The sequence below is a fragment of the Ornithorhynchus anatinus genome, chromosome 15, assembly GCF_004115215.2.
Source record: "Ornithorhynchus anatinus isolate Pmale09 chromosome 15, mOrnAna1.pri.v4, whole genome shotgun sequence".
NCBI lineage: Eukaryota > Metazoa > Chordata > Mammalia > Monotremata > Ornithorhynchidae > Ornithorhynchus > Ornithorhynchus anatinus.
This window is the reverse complement of record NC_041742.1, coordinates 8,694,482-8,710,154: the sequence shown is the minus strand read 5'-3', so window position 1 is coordinate 8,710,154 and position 15,673 is coordinate 8,694,482. Positions and strand designations below refer to the sequence as shown.

At 51.5% G+C, this 15,673-nt stretch overlaps 2 long non-coding RNA genes across 3 annotated transcripts in view; one reads left to right on the top strand and one right to left on the bottom strand.

Annotated features, from left to right (window-relative positions):
- The window catches only part of LOC120638850, a 198,734-nt gene extending 188,414 nt beyond the window's left edge, over positions 1-10,320 (top strand). The window contains exons 4-5 of one of the 2 annotated variants that reach the window (XR_005660853.1): positions 4,192-4,346; positions 9,710-10,320. This is a non-coding gene — a long non-coding RNA (uncharacterized LOC120638850). Of the gene's footprint in view, positions 1-4,188; positions 4,347-9,709 lie in introns of both variants that reach the window. The other variant, XR_005660852.1, reaches the window with a different exon arrangement.
- Positions 7,938-15,525, bottom strand: LOC120638851. The gene is made up of 2 exons (XR_005660854.1): positions 15,028-15,525; positions 7,938-8,103 (listed from the first exon to the last, which is right to left on the bottom strand). It is a non-coding gene; the product is annotated as an uncharacterized LOC120638851 (long non-coding RNA).
- Positions 15,526-15,673: the final 148 nt, after the last annotated feature.

Below are 15,673 nucleotides of genomic sequence, written 5' to 3'. Positions count from 1 at the left end.
TGAATAGCCCTCTATTCTTTTTCTTCCACTCCCTTTTGCGTCATCCTGACTTGCCCCCTCTATTCATTCCCCTTCCCAGCCCCACAGCACTTATGTACATATCTATAATTTATTTGTATTAATATGTCTGTCTTCCTCTCTTTGTTGTCTTTTCTATTGTTATAGTGTACATCTCCAAGTGCTTAGTAAAGTGCTCTGTACACAGTATGCGTTCAGTAAATACAGCTGATTAACGGAGAAGGGAAAAGAGTCCGTCAAGGCTGGTGCCACCCTTGACTCTCCCCGACCCCTTCCTCCACCCCTTATGGTAGCTGGGTGGGTCACTGTGCCACCCTAAAATCCAGAACACTAAAGCTCCAAGAACATTGAACACTCTAACACAGGTCACTGAAGTTTAGCAACATTGAACACTGAAGCACTCTGAGCACTGGAGCTTGGAAACCCTGAACCCCGGAGTTTTGAAACACTGGATCTTCGAAACCCTGAGTACTGAAATTTAAAAATGCTGAACCCCAAAAAACTGAGCACTAAAGCTTAGGAGCACTGAAATACGGAATTATGGAGTTTAGAAAGACTGAACGCTGATACACTGGAGCTTAAAAACCTTCGGCACTGGAGTTTGTAAAGCCTGAACGCTGAAACTCTGAGCATTAGAGCTTAGCTTCCTCTCCTGTGGATCAATGCCTTATCGGGGCAGGATAGTTTACATATGCTGATGAAGCTTAGAACTATGCCATATAGGGCTACCCAGAATGGAAAGGTCTAAGCTGAAGCGGCAAAGTCGATTCACCTGTGCTGGGCAACAGTGGCATGGGAAAGAATCCAATCAAATGATCAAAACATGGAACAAAAACAACAGCAGAGACTCAAGTTTTTATTGTGTGGAAGAAGGCAGTGGTAAACCGCTTCTGTATCTCTACCAAGAAAACTCCATGGATACACATACCAGAATGGCTTTATGACAGAAGATGGGATGTTCTGAAGAGGGTGTATCCACGGAGTCCCTAAGGGATGGAAACGACTCGATGGCATTTGAAGAAGAAAAGAGCTTAGGAACATTGAAATATTGAATCTTGGAGTTTAGAAACACTGAGCGCTGAAACACTGGAGCTTAGAAACCCTGAACCCTGGGAGTTTAGAAACCCTGAACATGAAAACACTGAGCACTGGAGCTTAGGAAGACTGAAATACTGAATCCTGGAATTTAGAAACACTGGACCTTAGAAATCCTGAGCATTGGGGATTAGAAACACTGAACACTGAAATACTGAACACTGGAGCTTAGAGACACCGAACTCTGGAATTCAGAAATACTGAACACTGTAACATTAGTCATGGAGCTTAGAAACCCTGAGCATTGAGCACTGGAGCTTAGAAACACTGAGCCCTGAACCACCCCCGAGCATTGGGCCCACTTCGACAGGGTATGTGGTTATGTGCCAGAGATCCTACAGTAATAATAATAATGTTGGTATTTGTTAAGCGCTTACTATGGGCAGAGCACTGTTCTAAGCGCTGGGGTAGATACAGGGTAATTAGGTTGTCCCACGTGAGGCTCACAGTTAATCCCCATTTTACAGATGAGGTCACTGAGGCACAGAGAAGTTAAGTGACTTGCCCACAGTCACACAGCCGACAAGTGGCAGAGCCGGGATTCGAACCCATGACCTCTGACTCCCAAGCCCGGACTCTTTCCACTGAGCCACACTGCTTCTCAAGTACTGCTTCTACAGTACACTAAAAGACCTAGGGCAGAGGCACCTCATACTCCCTAAGTGATCAAGGTGAGGGGTGACTATTCAGCCCTTCTAGACTGTGAGCCCGTTGTTGGGTAGGTATTGTCTCTATCTGTTGCCGAATTGCACTTTCCAAGGCTTAGTACAGTGCTTTGCACACAGTAAGCGCTCGATAAATACAATTGAATGAATGAATATTCAGTCACAGACCCCAAGTAACATTCCCTGGAGCCCAAACTGTTGGGGCTTGGTGGATGCCGGGTAATTTGCACTGGAACAATAAGATATGGGAGAAAATACGGACTTCAGCATACGCGAATTCTGTAATAAGCTTTTAAGATCCAAAAATATGTTCTTTTTGCAGAGGGTTCGGAATTACTTTGTATAAACAAGACATTTATATAAAGTGTTATTGTGGGTTTTACTGTAAATGATACACCAGCGAGCATGTGCAGAGACTCAGGCAGTAGATCTAAAGGTCTTGGAGGGCTGTCTCACTTTTCTGTTCTCTCTGGGTTAAGCTTCGAGAGGATTTTGCCTGAATTAACCAGATAATTGATTCGATTCACAGTTTCATTTTGACCATGGGTCTGAGGCTCACCAATGTTTGAATCTTGCCCAGGGCTGATGCCTGACTTCCAATTTGGTCTCGTTCAACCTCGGAGTTATGATGGGGAACCCAGGAGTCCTGACTCTCCCCAGCTGATGGGGAACCCAGGAGTCCTGACTCTCCCCAGCTCAGTACTCTTGCCCCTTGACCAGAGGAGGTTGGTGGTGGGGGCCCAGTGCGGTGAGCAGGAACCTGGGTGTGAGAGGCCCCGGGTTTTAATCCAAGCCCAACACATGCCTGCTGTGGGACCTTGGGCAAGTCATTTCATTTCTCTGGGCCTCAGTTTCCTCATCTGTAATATGGGGATAAAATACCTATTCTCACCTCCTAGACAGTGAGCCCCGTGTGAGACAGAGACCGTGTTTGACCTGATCATCTTTTATCTCCCGAATGTTAAGTGCTGAAAAATATCTCTACTGTTATTATTATTATTATTCCCCCTGATAGTGGGCTAAGGTATCATATTTCCTCACTAATTACCCTTTTCTTTTTTTTTAATAGTATTTGTTAAGCACTTATAAAGTGCCAGACACCATACTGAGTCTAGGGGTAGATACAAGTTCATCAGGTTGGACACAGTCCCTGCCCCACATGGGGTTTAGAGTCTTAATCTCCATTTTACAGATGAGATCACTGAAGCTCCGAGAAGTGAAGTGATTTGCCCAAGTTCACACAGCAGACAAGTGGCAGAGTGGAGATTAGAACCCTGGTCCTCTGACTTCCAGGCTCCCTCAATCCAAAAACAGGAGAGGAGCTATTACTAAGTGGATTAAGTCTAAGAGTAAAGGGAAACAGAAGAAAAAATTAGAGGAAAGGGAGAAGAGAGAGGAAGCAGCACAGTGTAGCCCATAGAGCACGGGCCTGGAAGTCAGAAGGTCAGGTTTCCCAGTCACGGCTCTGTACCCTGTCTGCTGTGTGACCTTGGGCAAGTCACTTCACTTCCCTGGGCCTCAGTTACCTCGTCTGTAAAATGGGGATCGAGACTGTCCCCAACACGATTTGCTTGTATCCACCCCAGTGCTTAGGAAAGTGCCTGGCACACAGTGTGCGCTTAATGAATACCACAGTTATTATTATGACTTGAGACTCTCTCTTCCTTCATTTGCAGTCCCCCAAGTGCTGTGCATACTTTAGCGAATATAGTGAATTAGTGAATTAAATCCCCATCCACTTTTCCCCCCCTTGGCTTCCCCCTCCTCTTCTGGTCATCGCAGTCGTAATGAGTTGATCACCTCCACCTGCTTTGTTGGGTTCTGACTCATCTCCTCTGGCTCGGGCAGTCTTAATGAAATCACTACCCCCAGCTGCTTTGTCCTGAACTCACCTTTTCTCCCTCCTCTGGGCCGTGGCAATCTTAATGAATTAACTACCCTCATCTGCATTGTAAGCTCTTCCCCCTTCTCTTCTGCCCCCCCATCTTAATAAATTAATCAACCCCTTCTGCGCCTCCTCTCCCCTCCCCACTAGATAATCTCAATGAATTAACTACTCCCACCTTCTTTGTCCCGCGATCACCCTTCTTCTCCCCCCACCAATGTGGCTGTGACTGCTTATAATTATGTGGTACAAAATAAAAATTCTATTTTATTTCTACCTCAAAAATCAGGTAGAGGCAATTATGCAAAGTAAACGGAGCTCCCATTAATTGGAAACTTCAGACTTTGCTTCAAAGCTCCAGTACAGCCACCCCTGGCCTCCACCCTGACGTCAGCTTTAAAGGGTTGCTTAGTTCTGAACACATATGCTGTGGATTGAGAGTGATTATGGGCCAACTGCTTGTCCCGCCTCCTCCTACTCATCCTCCCTTCTTCCCTCTCTCCCCTCCTTGTTCCTACCTGTTAGAAGACCAGGAAGAAGTTTGAATTTGCTTTCTGGATGGGCCACCACCTTCAGTGAGGCAGTTCACCTCGTCCGATACCCAAGGGCAAGGAAAACAGAAAGATGACAGAACTAAAGAATCCAGAAGGGCTCAGCTTCCATTTCCCATCACTGCAGTTCTGGTGAGTTACAATTATGTCATCTGCCTAGTGTATGTGTGGAGGGAGGGTAGGGTAAAAGAGAGTAAGGGGTGTCTGCCTTGTTTAATTTGTTCTCTTTGGAAGGGAAACTGAAGCTTTGTGGTTTGGGTTGATTTCACAATTGGATAGTTTGGGCTGGAGGCAGGGGGTTGGATCAGACGATCTCCAGGCCCCTTCGGCTTCAATGGGTTGACATATTGGCATTGCTAACATGCTTTGGAGGGTGATGCGAACCAGTTGAGTTTGTTGTCTGAGGGCCAGATTTGGCTTTTTCCTGTCAAATGGATCGATCATTTGGGAATGTCTGGACTGTGCTCGGAATGACCTCCTCGGGTGGTACTGGGGATGTCCACCCCAGGATAGGAAGTGAGGGCCGAGGAATCTGGGGAAAAAGCGCTCAAGCCAGCCGTGGGGTGGTGATGCCTTGTTGAACAGCCTACTGCTCCCTGTTCCATCTGAGAATCTGAACTCACACCTTCTGGGTCTGTCAGACTCGGGATCCCTTAACTCCTTGTGGTTCATTGTCTATCATGCTGCTTCTCTATGGCAATGCTTTTCCCACAGTAAGTACTCAATATGTGATTTAGCGGCCTGGGAGACCGAAGGACTTGATCCTGGCTCTGCCACATTTCTGCTGTGTGACCTTGAGCAAGCAATTGTGCTTCTCTGCGCCTCAGTTTCCTCAACTGTAAAATGGGAATTAGGGATGTGTGTCTCATGTGGGATATGGACTTTGTCCAACATGATCAACTTGTGCTAACTGATTAACTTCTACCCCAGTGCTTAAAACAGGGCTTGGCACATTAGTACTTAACAAACATGATTATTATTATTACCTCGCCAGATCGCTCAAGACCCTCTATTCCTCCCCTCACACCCAATTTCTCCCTGAACCCAGGGGCAGCTTCTGACCTGTAAAAGTGGATGGTAGGAGCTAGGCAGAGCCTGGGGCCCCAAATTAGAAAGAAAACCATCAGTCTCCACACTGGACAGTGGTCAGATCCGCAGCAAGCTGGGCTGACTGGTTTGAAACGAGGCCCATGGCCACCAAAGTGGGAGGAGTCATCTTGGAGAGGTCATCCTCTCTGGTCACTGGCATATGTCTCCACAGGACAGCAGGCACTTAATTTTTTTTAAAAGTGCTTATTCTCGGACATTATCGGTGGGTATCCCATTATAAGCAGGAAACAATGGGGCCCATAGGTGACCCTTCTCCTAGCAATTGCTGCAGCTGGACTGTTAGGAAAAGGAATGTAAGGTCAGAGGTCATGCGGGGAGGTCACGGTTCATGGTTTCTGTTGGGCGGTCTCCCTTGGTGAGGGGTTGGAACTTGTGGTGATTATCTGGCCAACAGGACTTCCCCCGTATGGGATGGGCTCTAATGGCGAAGCTCTTTTTTAGTGGGTGACTGAAATTGTAAAGGGACTGTTTATTGTGAAAAGCGGCTTTCAGTTTCCCATTCCAACGGGATTCACATTGCGACACTGGAACATTGAATAATTGATGCTTTTAATGGGTTGCTATCCGGGAGACATGCAGGTTCTCCGGTGCAAGATAGCGGACCGTGTTTAATTATGATGCATCCTCATTTTGCTGCCTGAGGTGGCCCGAGTGAGTCATCTTGGAGGGGCTTAGCCCATCTTTCTGTTGAGTTTATTTTTTTTAGTTGTATTTAAGCGCTTACTATGTGCCAGGTACTGTTCTCAGCACTGGGGTAGTTACAAGGTCATCAGGTTGGACACAGTCCCTGTCCCATGTGGGGCTCACAGTCTTAATCCTCATTTTACAGATGAGGGAGCTGAGGCCTAGAGAAGTGAAGTGAGTTGCCCAAGGTCACACAGCAGACAAGTGGCAGAACCAGAACTAGAACTCAGGTTATTCTTACTCCCAGGCCAGTTCTCTATCCACTAGGCTACGTGGCTTCTGACATGTTCTGATTTTCTTGGGGAGCTCCCAAGCTTGGTCAGAAAAGTACACCTTTGGGTTTGGCCAGAATGTGTGTAACTGGGCTGGGAGCCCAGGCAAGAGGAGAGATTAATGGGGAGAAAAGGGCAAGAAGTCATCACTTTTGCGTCATCGACCACGGTGATGGCTATAGCTGCCATCTTGGATCCTGGCTTTGGTCCCTTCTTTGAGGTTTTTACCTGTCATCTCCTTCCGCCCTCCAGTTATTATTTCAGCTCTTCTCCCTCACCTAAGATACTCACCTTAGATACTCACTCCTGTCAGCACTTAATTGCTTCTTCCTTCTTGTAATGTATTTTAGTAGCCATCTCTGTCTCCCCAGATTCTAAATTTCTTGAGGGCAGGGCCTAGATCTATTAAGTCTATCGTGCTCGCCCAAGCACTTAATACAGTGCACTGACAGAGTAAGCATTCAGTAAATATTATTGTGTGAACTTGGGTCAGTCGCTTGTCTTTTTGGGGCCTCAGTTTCCCCATATGTCAAGTGGGGATTTAATAATCAATCTCAGTGAGCGTTCACTATGTGCTGAGCCCGTACTAAGCACTTGGGAGAGATCAATATAACAGAATTAGCAGACACGTTCACTGCCCACATTGAGCTTCCCCCTTAGATTGTGATTCCCTTTGAGTCACAGGGATTGTGTCTAATAGTATTGTATCTGCCTCAGCACTTAGCACAGTGCAATGGCAGTTAACTGCTACAATTATTCATTCAGTCATATTGAGCGCTTACTGTATGCAGAGCACTATACTAAGCGCTTGGAAAGTACAATTCAGCAACCAAGAGAGACATTCCCTGCCCACAAGGGGCTCACAGTGTAGAAAGTAGGAGACAGATCATTATTGCAGCCATGTGATCCAGAGAAACCTGAAACCCCCCCCGGAGTAGATTATATTTTCTTTATAGCATGGCTGACTTTCAAATCTACTTCCCACCACTATTCAGAGGTCACTGAGCTTCCCTCCCAAAGAAGCTTCTCGAAGATGGGGTGGTACAGAGTAAGTAATGTGTTTGGCACAGAGTAAGTGCTTAATAAATACCACAAGCATCATCAACGTGTAATGGAGCTTTTCCTCTCTTTCTCCCCCTGCCCCCACCCCTTGTAGAGAAGCAGTGTGTCCTAGTGGAAAGAACCTGGGACCTGGATTCCAATTGAGGTTCTCCTCTTAGCTGCCATGTGACCATGGGCAAGTCACTTCAATTCTCTGTGCCTCAGTTTCCTCATTTGTAAAATGGGGATTTATTACCTCTTCTCCCTCTAATTGTGAACTTCATGTGAGACAGGGACTGTGACCCGTTTAACTTGTATCTACCCCAGAGCTTATAACAGTCCTTGTCTCACAGTAAGCGCTAAATAAATACCATAATAATAAAAAGTCTAGACTGTAAGCTTGTTGTGGTCAGGGAATGTGTCTTTTGCAGTATTGTACTCACCCAAGCGCTTAGTACAGTTCTCTGTGCACAGTAAGAGCTCAATAAATACGATTGAATGAATGAATGGAGAGAGATTATGTGGACACCTTCTAGGTTGGGTCCTTGTGACTATTGGGTTGGGAGTGGCTCGAAGCTTGCTAAACCTGGAAAGCAGCAGCTCCAGGGCCTGGAGGTTGGTTTTTAAAGGACAGGCTTGCTCAGCGCTGCCTCATGCTTCTGTTTATTGACGCTGAAATATCTGAACAATAAATAGATATCGAAAGCTCCCGAGGTCAATATCAAGATTCATTGAGACGGGCAGCGAATCTGGAGGAAGGCAAATCCAAGGTCACTGTTTACCTAGAGAGACAAAAAAATAAATCTTGATAAGAACCAAAAATAGAAATCGATATGCACATTGTTGTATGTGTTCCATTACCTCTCACAAGCAGAAAGCTATTTAAAGGGCTGGACTGGCTTGTCTGTCTTTGAAGTACAGGTGGAGGGGGGGCGGGGAGGGAGGCCAGAAGGGCTTAGAATTAATTTTGAGCTCACCTGTTACCTCCCCCCTCTTGAGTCCACCTGGCCCAGGAGACCAGCGACCTGTCCTTGAGGTCAGGGTAGTATAGTGAGTGGGGGGGGGGGGGGCGCTTTGTTTCTCTGTCTGGGTGTTCCCACCCTTGCAGGTCCCAGAGCTTTAAATGCTTTAAGAGCATCATTTGGACTCGGTTCTGGCCCTTCAGCGGGAGTGGGACCTGCTGAAAAAAATGCTCCACGATCGAGAACTGAAACACACACAGAGCCCCAGTAAACTGCGGCAGCACATGACCCCGTTCCCTTACAGAGAAAGCAGCTACCTTAAGCAAGCACCTTAATCTTCATTCTCTCTTGGTGAAGCCAATGTTTCTGTAGTTTATCCTGAACCACCGCCACAGGGGCAGGGTGGCTTAGTGGAGAAAGCGTGAGGCCCGGGAGTCAGGAGCTGTGGGCATTAATCCCAGCTCCACTACGAGTGTGCTGTGTGACCTTGTGCAAGTCACTTTATTTCTCTGTGCCTCAGTTTCCTCACTGGTAAAATGGGGATTCAATACCTGTTCTCCCTCCTATTAAGACTGTGAGCCCCAAGTGGGGCAGAAGCACGTGACTTATTGGAAAGAGCACGCGTCAGGGGACATAGATTCTAATCCTGGCTCCGCCACTTATCTGCTATGCGACCTTGAGCAAGCCACTTAACTTCTCTGTGCCTCAGTTACCTCATCTGTAAAATGGGGACTGAAACTGTGAGCCCCATATGGGACAACCTGATCACTTTGTATCTACCCCCAATGCTTAGAACCGTGCTTGTCACATAGTAAGTGCTTAGCAAATACCATAATTATTATTACTATTATTATTATTATTATCCTAATGTACTCCCAGTGCCCCCAACTATACAGAATGGGTATTACACTTCCTGTAGCAGCTAGGGCCCTCTTTCTTGCCATCCGTAGCCCATCCTGCTATTGTTTAGACGGAGCTGATTGGGACTGGAATCCAACCTTTCCCCAACACGTTTCCCTGCCAAAGTTGAGTCAGTCTGCTAAGTGAACCTCCCTCCCCCACCTTCTCTGGGAGCTTTCCTGCTTTTAGCTTCTTTGATCATTAAACCGAAACCTCCCAGGCGGCCTCTTTAACCCCAAACCACTGCAGCGCAGACATGGTGAGGGACCAGAAGACGTTATATCTCTGCTCCCAGGCCCATGCTCGGTCTGATGCTGTCCCTTCTTCCTCCCTCCCCCGGCCCCAGAGAAGTAGAAGACAGCAGAGAGCAGCTCAGACCGGCCCTAGCAAGTTCAATGCCTTGCATATCCGACTCGTTTTGGGGTTGAAAGTCATTCTTAATTGGGAACCAAGCTTGGGGCTGGTGTGCCAGAGGCCAAGTGGAAATCTGACTTTCCAAAACAGTCTTTTTTTGGTTTTTTTTAAGGCATCAATTATTCAAGCTGAGTCTGGGTTTGAAGACCATCTACTGGCCAGTTTCCTGCAGGTTAGAGTGGAGATGGATTTTGGAGGCTTGCTGCCCAGGGGCATCAGGCTTTGGCAAGCAGGTGTCTTGGCAGCCTGGACACATGAAATCTACTGACCAGTCCAAAGAAAGAGTTTGTGTGTAGGGGGGTTGGGGGGAGGGGGAGAGAGAGAATGTGTGTGTGTGTATATCTTAATTCTGTAAACATGTAGTTAAAAAGGCCACTTCAGCGCTAACTTGTCATTCCTGTGAGCTGTTTGTCATTGTTTATCCTTTCCCTCCCTTTCATTTTCACTCTGGATTTAGTTTCATCCAAAACACTGTTTTCTCCTTCCTCCTCCTCCTCCTCCTCTCCCCAACCCTTATTGCTGGCCCCCTGGGGCTTAATTACACCTCTCTTCAAGACAGAGAGCCGGGTGGGTGGGTGGGGAGTAGGGGCTACAAGTGAAGTGTTTTGTATCTTGGGGTAATTTGCCCTCTAAAACCCCCCTTGGTTGTTGCTGCCACAAATCTTTGGCTGGCAGCAGATGTGGTCTGTCCATTCTAGCTGAACTAGCGGTTGCAGCTTCTGTTCCATATGCAGAAAGTTAAAAAAAGAATAAATAATGATAAATGCTGAGTTGCATGTTCTTCGACTTAACACATCACCACCCCCTCCCTTGCTGCCCCCCGAATACGGTTTCGTGCTGTCGTTCTCCTGGGTTGGGATCCCTTGGAGCATTTTGAGAGCCCTCTCGTGTTATCCAGGGTCCCAAGTGGCTTGGTCCGGGGAAGGAAACGAGGGGGCCGTGTGTCAGATTATGGGAAATATCCCGGTGGCTTTTCCAATAGGGGCTTTCTTCTATGCCCACCTGGACAGCCAGGATGGCAGCCCTAGAGCTATTGGCAGTTGGGTCCAGCTCACCCCGTCTTTGAGGACCAGAGGGGCGGAGAGGAGGAGTAAAAGTAGCCTGTGGAGTCAAGGAGGGGAGGAGGAAGGGCATGAGAAGCATCATGACCTAGCGAATAAGGCATGGGAGTCAGAAGCACCTGGGTTTTAATCTTGGCTCCACCACGTATCTGCTGGGTGACCTTGGATAAGTCACTTCAATTCAGCCTCTCTCTCTCTCGCCGCGCCGATTCTGAAAGAACCTGTCCCTGGTGACGGGTGACAGGGCCTCAGTTCCCTTATCTGTAAAAGGGGGATTAAGACTGTGAGCCCCACGTGAAACACGAACGGTGTCCAACCTGATTAGTGCATATCTACCCCAGTGCTTAGTACAGTGCCTGGCATATACCGAGTGCTTAACAGATATCATTTCAAAAAGAAAAACCCACTGCTTCGTGATTAGGCTGGAGTGGCAGCCAGGAGTGAAGGGTCTTGATGGAATTGTCACCTCCTTGACATTAGCTACTCCCCACTGGTCACTCAACGATTCCTGGCCAGGATGCCTGGCTCCTGCTGACCGATCCAGGCCCCTGACTGGAATGGCCATCTCCGGCTGGCCAGTTCAGGCTCTAACTTAGCCTGTAAGTGCAGCCAGGGTGGGCACTAGTAGTCCTTTCTCTTGTCAAGGGGCCTATGATGTCTTGTTAGAGCGGAACACAGCACCACATGACAGTGCTGGATGTGTGGTTTTGTGGGGCTTCAGAATATCTCTCAGGGAAACCCCTGATCTCTTCCCCCCTCCCCCCGACTCCATAACCATTAGGTGCCCTTCTCAGGTCTGGGCAACTGTGGGCATCGCTTCCGAGCCTTGGACCTCGGTGGCAGGAGCCGAGGCAGGGGGAGCTGGGCAGTTGAAAATAAAAATATGAAACCTACCAAGTCCAGACTTATACCCATCCAGGGCAGATCAGCTGGAAACCAGACTGTTCACCTGAGGGTCACCCTGGAGATGGGGGGATAGGTGGTGTGGGGAATGGTGAGGGTCTCCATTGGACCTAGGGGCCAGGACCCTGCCCAGGGAATTCCACCTGGACAAGCTGGGAAGGGGAAACAGTGAGGGGGCTAGAGGATTTGGCTAGTCGATGCATTCATTCAATTATATTGAGCACTTACCATGTACAGAGCACTGTACTAATCACTTGGATGAGTACAATGCAACAATAAACAGTGACATTCCCTGCCCACAACGAACTTACAGTCTCGAGGGGGGAGACAGACATCAATATAAATAAAATGACAGATATGTACATAAGTGCTGTGGGGCTGGGAGGGGGAAAGAGCAAAGGAAGCAAGTCAGGGTGACGCAGAGGGAGTAGGAGATGAGGAAAGTGGGGCTTAGTCTGGGAAGGCTTCTTGGAGGAGTTGTGCCTTCAATAAGGGGAGAAGAGTAATTGTCAAATTTGAGGAAAGAGGGTGTTCCGTGCCAGAGGCAGGATGTGGGCCGGGGACAGCAGCGAGACGGGCAAGACTGAGGCACAATGAGACGGTTAGCATTAGAGGAGCAAAGTGTGCCGGCTGGGTTGCAGAAGGAGAGAAGCGAGGTGAGGTAGGAGGCGGCAAGGTGGTAGACTGCTTTAAAGCCATGGCGAGGAGTTTTTGTAGGATGTAAGTTAGGGGCTCATCCCTACAGTAAAGGGGTCACCTCAGGGTGAAGTTCCCAAAGGATTGTAGGGCATTCGCTCAGAATCCAGCCAGCATTCCTTCCCAGCCTAGACCCCTCACTGAGACAGGGGGAGTCTAGTTCCTTTTAATGGCTGTAAACTTTTGGGTAGGTGGATGTGGCTGAAATCCAATAGGGACCCTGAGCCCCCCTGGGATTCCGAGTGTGTGGGTGGGCGTGTATCTGTGAATCGGGCCCTTGTCATCCTGCAGTTTCCACCCTCTGGTGATGGACTGGGCTCCTGGGGCCCGGGTGGAGCTGAGAGGGGAGGCAATCATGAAATCTTATTTATTGAGCACTTATTGTGCAAAGCACTGCACTAAGCGCTTGGGAGAGCACACTAACAATAAGCAGATACATTCCTTGCCCACAAGAAGCTACCGATCTGTCAGAGGGAGAGTCCTTCACCTCCCCCCCACCTAAACCAGAAGCGGGGCGGGGTTTGGCAGGGTCCCTGGACAGTCGCAGAGCTCCATCGAGCCGAGGCCGAGGCCAAGCCAGGCGCGCTTCCAGTCTCTTTAGGAAAATGCAGGCAGTTCTGAGAAGGGTGGAAGGAGAATACGAAAGTAATAAAATGTTCTGGATGGAGATGAACTTGCCTTTTGTTTGCAATCAGAAGGAAAGCTTCTGGTCAGGGATGGGGGAGGGAGAAAGGGGAAGCGATTAACCTTGCCAGTGCCGTGTCTGGACCGCCCGCACGGTGCAAAGACTTGAGAGGGACCCAGGCGTTCCGGGTCCCCCGTCATCGCCTCTGGGTCGCTAGGGAGGTCAGATGGCCGCCTCTGCAGGTCTACTTTCCCTCCTTCCCAGCGGGAGGGGTGCCTCTGATAACCCCCACCAACCCAGCCGTCCCACCCAACCTGCCCAGTCCGTTTACCGACCGGGAAAGGGTAGTGCTCCCCGGTTTAAGAGCTGTCGCGGGTGGGAACCGTGAACCCCGGGCGGGGGACGCCCCTGTCCTTGGGCTTGACGTGTCTACTGACGGTCTCGGACCAGCCCCCTGAAGGCGGGAGAGGGCCAGTGGCCAGCGGCTGCCTCCCGCGCAACCATCCTCCCCTCCCCGTGCGCCCTGGGATCCGGGTCTCTTCCCAAATGTGGGCGCAGGGCTCCTGTCTCCCACCTCCCCTCCCCTCCCCAGCTGCTTAGAGGACTCTCCTCCCCTCGCCCCCTCTCTCTCCCCTCCCCTCTCTTACCTTCTCCTATCTCCCCTCTTCCCTCCCCGTGCACCTTGGGATCCGGTCCTGTCCCCAAATGTGGGCTCAGGGCTGCTGTCCCTCACCTTCCCTTCCTCTTCCTTCCCCAGGTGACTAGCGAGTTCTTCTCCATTCCCCTCGCCCCTCTTCTCTTCCCTCTTCTCTCCTTCTCCCTCTCCCACCCTCTCCCTTCTCCCCTCTCCCCTCCGCGTGCGCCCTGGGATCCGGTCCTCTCCCCAAATGTGGGCACAGGGCTGCTGTCTCCCACCTCCCCTCTCCAGGTGCCTAGAGGACTGTCCTCCCCTCTCCCCTTGCCCCTCTTCCCTCCCTCTCCCACCCTCTCCCTTCTCCCCTCTCCCCTCGCCCTGGGATCCGGTCCTCTCCCCACATGTGGGCGGAGGGCTGCTGACCCCCACCTCTCATCTCCGCCCCAGGTGCCTAGCGGGCTCTCCTCCCTTCTCGCCTCGCCCGTCTTCTCTCCCTTCCTCCCTTCCCTTTTCCCCTCTCCCCCCCCCACCCCCTCGAGCCCTGGGATCCAGTCCTGACCCACATGTGGGCGCAGGGCTGCTGACCCCCACCTCTCCTCTCCCCTCGCCCCCCTTTTCTCCCCTTCCCTCTCCTTTCTCCCCTCTCCCCTCTCCGTGCGCCCTGGGATCCGGTCCTGTTCCCAGATGTAGGTACAGGGCTGCCGTCCCTCCTCTCCCCAGGTGCCTAGCGGATTCTCCTCCTCTCTCCCTCCGTTCCCTCTTCTCTCCCGTCCCCTCTTACCTTCTCCCCTCCCCGTGCGCCCTGGGATCCTGTCCTGTCCTGAAATGTGGGCGCAGGGCTCCTGTCCTTCCCTTCTCCTCCCCTCCCCAGGTGCCTAGCGGACTCTCCTCCCCTCCCCTCTCTTACCTTCTCCCTCCCCGTGCGCCCTGGTCCTGTCCCCAAATGTGGGCGCAGGGCTCCGGTTCCTCCTCTCCCCAGGTGCCTAGCGGACTCTCTTCCCCTCTCCCCTCTTCTCTCTCTTCTCTCCCTTCCCCTCCCCTCTCTTTCCTTCTCCCCTCTCCCCTCCCCGTGCTCCCCGGGATCCGGTCCTTTCCCCAATTGTGGGCGCATGGCTCCTGTCCTTTCCTTCCCCTCCTTTCCCCAGGTGCCTAGCGGACTCTCCTCCGCTGTCCCCTCTCCAGTTGCCTAGCGGACTCTCCTCCCCTCTCCCTTTCCCGTGCTCCCCGGGATCCCGTCCTGTCCCCAAATGTGGGCGCAGGGCTCCTGTCCCTTCCCTCCCCTCCCCTCCCCAGGTGCCTAGCGGACTCGTCTCCCCTCTCCCCTCCCATCTCTTCTGTCCCCTCTTCCCTCTCTTCCCTTCTCCCCTCTCCCTTCCCCGTGCGCCCCGGGATCCGGTCCTGTCCCCAGATGTGGGCGCAGGGCTCCTGTCCTTCCCTTCCCCTCCCCTCCCCAGGTGCCTAGCGGACTCTCCTCCCCTCTCCCCTCTCTTCTCTCCCCTCCCCCGTCTTACCTTCTCCCCTCTCCCGTGCCCGTGCGCGCCGGTCTCCTCTCCGAGCGTGGCCACAGGGTAGCGCTCGGGCCCTCTCCGGTTTTCCCTCCGGTTTTTCCCTCCTCTTTTCCCTCTCCGGCTGCCCGTGTCCGGCTGCCCCTTTCCCGGCCTTCCCTGGTGCTCATCCCGGCTCGGGTCGGAGCGGCTGGATCCGGAGGCGAAGGGCGAAGCGGGGAGAGTCGGAGGTGCGCCCCCAGTCCGGGGGACCCTGGCGCCCGCCCTCCCTCCCAGCCCCGGGGCGCCGGACCTCCGGACGAAGGCAGAGCCCGGGGGTCCTCTCCCGGCGGAGCGGCAAGCCCCGTCCAGCCCTCTCCGGCCCGGGCCTGACCGCCAACGGGGCCAGGACCGGCTCCCCGAGGCCAGCAAAGTTTGCAGCTGGAGGGGAGCGGGGGGAGCGCCCCCGGAGCAGGGGTCAGAGTGAGGGGCGGGTTTCGGGGGGCTGGGGGGAAGGACTGGCTTTTCTGGCAAACAGAGCGAGGCTGTGGAAGGGGAGGGGGCGGGGAGGGGGGTGGTCTCCTCTGCCAAGTTGCAGAAGAAAACTTGGGCTCCGGGGACCCCCCCCCCGGGTGGTGGGGTCCAGTGATCCACCGCCCCCCTCCCCACCACC